We start from the raw sequence: 4,305 nt of genomic DNA on the forward strand, positions 1-4,305 counted from the left end.
TTGATTTTAAAGTGAAATTGCATCGAGATTATTTGCATATAGTTGCATGTGCAATACGCGGCTCGTCTTTTAAAGTGAAAGACGCAATGAATTGAAATACGAGTAATTCGTATGGTAAAAGTTCATTTTAGAACCTTTTGGTTTAATATCCTTGTAATAAGTTAGAAGAGAAGTTTCTTCTTCTTTATTGAAGTTTCTTCTTCATAAATGGCTACACGTATTTCGCTCTAACTAAAGATTAAATTTAATTAAAAAAACACTAAGAGCCTTAAAAAACCATTTCACAACATTCATATTACGTAAATAAATATAAAAAATTCGGTTATAATTATAAAAACAAAAAATTAAAAAAGTAGAACGCAACGACATAGACTCACCGAGAATCGAACCCGGTACCACAAGATTCGAAGAAAATTACTTAAATGTTATTAAAATTATCCACTGAAGATGAAAATTTTGACTAAATACAGGATGTCCATTTAATATCGCGGTGCTCGATTGCGATAAAGATGGAAACGGGAAAAACCTTTAATATTAAATGAGTTAGAGGAGTTACTTTTTAAAATTAGTTTGGTTGATACAGGGTGTGGCAAAAAAGCGTGGTACATAATTTGAATTTTCTTAAAATGGAACCATATATATATTTTTTTTCGAAACGGGACTCTTATTTGACTCTCTCTTTAACCCTAAAACTATTTTGCTCTAAAATGCGACGTTGCCTAGTTATTAACATTTTAAAGAAATGTTCACGAAAATTAATGTTTCATTTAAATTTTAATATTCACCACCGGAGTTTTTTATCTGAGTTCTTGATAAAGTTTATTTCAAATTGATTTTTTTATACAGGGTGATCAAAATCGTTAGTCAAATAATGATATTTTCAATCCAATTTTGCGCTATTTTTTTGGATGTAACACTTTGTATCTAGCAACCCGTTGTAATAGAGCATTCTTTTATCTTCAATCTGATACCAACAAGTTTGCCTTTTTGTTTTAAAAGGAACAATGATACATATTTTTCATAGGCATTACAACGTTTATTTTTACTTGAGAATGATTAGAGCATATTGGAAGAGTAGAGTACAAAAAACAAACTAGAACAGAAACAGTTTGAAATAAAGAAAACTAATTGGCATTTACCAAATCAGTTGTAGAAAATCCGAAAACTAGAATAAGACAAATAAGGACTTAAAAATACAGAAATGGTCCGTAGGAAAATGCCACAAGAAAAATTAATATCACTCCCATCAAGTTCAGTTACATCAAAAATTCACCAAAAACACTAATTAAAAACAATTTTTAAAAAATTCTATCACAAAAATTGGTCAAAATGTCTATAATGTCGGAGTAATAAAAATTTATTTGGAGTTATATTTTGGTTAAAAAATAAAGAAAATAATTAATTTCTCGAAAACCAAGATATAGGAACAACTTATACAAAAACAAACATAAAGTGATAACGGATCGGAAAATAAAATAATATACAGGGTATTCCATTTAAAATAACAAAGTTATGCATATTATAACAGAGTTATATGATTATGAAATGGTATATTGTAGGCAAAGCGCATAAATGTATTTTGGATTTTTTTGTATAGACTTGGCAACTTTTACTGTAATTGCACTATTGTACACAGTGCACTGAAAAAAATATTTTGTGAATTTACAATAAATCTACTGCTTTTAGTGTGACTATTATATTTGTTGTAAAATCGCAAAATATTTGTAATCAATAATTATTCACAAAATATTTGTAATTTAGATTTCTCTTTTAATTGTGAATTTACTTAATCTTTGTGACTAAGAAATACATATTTTGGTGAAATTACAATTTAATATTTCAAATTTTTAGTAATTTTTATTTGTGAAATAACATTTTTTTTGTAATACCACGTTGTAAATGTAAAAAATGCTCTGGTAAAATAACATTGGAATAATTGTATTTTTTTACTAGCTACAGTTTTTTGTTTAGTATTTTAGATAAATTAAATAAAAAACTAAAGTGGCAATTTAAAAAAATACAAAGGATTTATTTTTTCAAAACTCAATGGAAATTCAATAAACTCAGTAGGAACATAACAAAACTACATGGTAAGTTTTCAAAAAAAAAAAAGGAAAATAACAAGTATATTTGAAACTTAAACTCTTCAATATACAAACAAAAACATAAACTCTTAAAACTCTTAAAGTAGCCAAGAACATTGACATAGTCTATATACATTTTGGGGCCCCATATAATATCAAATATGTTAATCTAGGTACCTACTTACAAGCTAAATCTCCCAAAAAAAAACCCTTTAAGGTTGGAACAAATTCATTTAACATTTATGGACTCAAAAAAAAATATATAATAATTTATAAATAATTATTTAATAAAATAATAATTTATTATTCTATCTTGGTTAACTTCGTTAAATATGAAATAACTTTTCTTTTCGAAAGATTTTGTTTTTTCGATTTGGTTCCTGCTTCGGGGTGTATTTTTGAAATATATCTTTGGAGGAACTCGAAAATGCAGGATGCTTCTTTGGGTTATTCCAAATTAAAGACAAAATAAAGTGCAATTAAGCAATGCAATACTCTTCCAAATGAGTCACATTTTTCCGTAACAGGTTCCTGTTCTAGATATATTTTTATAGTATTGTTAGAGCCTACAAATTAAAAAAATACTTATAATCTTTTTAAAAAAAAAAATTTACTTACCACCACATAATACAATGCATGGTTCCATACCAAGCTCAAGAGAAGATTCATCGGTAATGTCCTGGAATAAAATAAGTACATATAATATTTAACCTTATGACAAAAGTTTATTTATATTATTTAGTTTATTTTTTGTTATTAAAATTATAGTTATTTTGCTCCAAATGGCATTAAAAATAGCTTTTTAATGCCGTTTAAGAAGCATATATATAAAATGAATATTGGTAAATATAAATATAAATCATTAACATTATTAGTTTACAAGTTTTCTATTACAAGTTTATATACCCTTTACTTGCTGAAAATCTATACTAAATGCATACTAATAGGTAATAAGACATTTTCATAAAGGACCACGCACATATTATATGGAAATCATTGTTAACAGGTATTAATGTAAATATTTAACTTACCTGATACTTATAGGCACGAAGAAACAGTAAAGATAAACAGAAGGACTAGCACAAAATTCTTTATTACCTGTCTAAGTCGAAATTAATAACTGAGTCGTCATTTACGTTGAAAATTTCGGAATCGCTTGGGGATGCGTAAACACGCACTCTCATTGGCCACGGTTTACATAGCCAAGATAAATTTAAGAACTAAGGTATACATTTACAAAAAACTTGTAATTTTACATTATATTAGTAAAAATAATTACAAATGTTATGTGATTTTATAACATGAATGTGATTTTGCAACTTTCTTCGGTAACTTTACAAATCTAATGTAATATTGCTTATAAGTTTCACAAAGTGATTTAAATTTACACAAGTTTTTTAGGAATTTTAGTAAATACTTTGGTTTATTACAATATATTTTAATTTTACTGAATAATTGTTGTAACACTACTGAAATTTCTGTAAACTTAAAAAGTAATTTACAATCATTTTTTTCAGTGTGTCGGCATAATCGAATCGAAGACAAAATTAGACAATTACATAAATAACATTTAGTTTTAAATGGCAAAACATTTTTTAAGTGTAAAATTTTTTTAAACTCATGTATGCTATGCTAATTTTGTTCTTAATATGGGTTTTAAATAAGAGGGTACTATCAAAATAGATATGCTTAAATCTCTAGCTTCGGTAACCGTTGGTATAACAATATCATTTATTTTTATAACAAAATTATTTGATGTTTGCCTAATTTTATTTATGCTGCTGCCAACGAAAAGAACACAACATTTTAAAGCATTTAATCAGGTAACTGAGTTGGAGTTTAATTGAGATTCTTGTGAATTATTTTTAGATATATATAACTGAGAGTCATCAGCATATTGTTAAAGACTAGCACAAGTAACCACATTTTGCATATCTGCTACATACAGACAAAACAAGAGTGGCCCTAAAATTGACCCCTGGGACACACCTGCCTTCATTGGCAAATACTGTGATTTATCTTGAGTCAAACAATTTTTTATCGACACGCAAAGTGACATAGGCTCACCGAGAATCGAACCCGGTGCCAAAAAACCAGAAATGTGAAACATCTTACTCTACCTTGATCTACTACTAATTAATAACTTAAATACTATCAAAATTATCCACTATAAGGTGAAGATTTTGACTATATATAATGGTACGGATATGATAAAAAATAC

General features: G+C 26.9%; 1 long non-coding RNA gene across 1 annotated transcript; it reads right to left on the reverse strand.

Annotated features, from left to right (window-relative positions):
• Window positions 1–2,053: 2,053 nt before the first annotated feature.
• Window positions 2,054–3,177, reverse strand: LOC126742051 (uncharacterized). The gene is made up of 3 exons (XR_007662473.1): window positions 3,116–3,177; window positions 2,703–2,763; window positions 2,054–2,650 (listed from the first exon to the last, which is right to left on the reverse strand). It is a non-coding gene; the product is annotated as an uncharacterized LOC126742051 (long non-coding RNA).
• Between the last annotated feature and the right edge of the window lie 1,128 nt (window positions 3,178–4,305).

This window comes from Anthonomus grandis, chromosome 1 (genome assembly GCF_022605725.1).
Source record: "Anthonomus grandis grandis chromosome 1, icAntGran1.3, whole genome shotgun sequence".
NCBI lineage: Eukaryota > Metazoa > Arthropoda > Insecta > Coleoptera > Curculionidae > Anthonomus > Anthonomus grandis.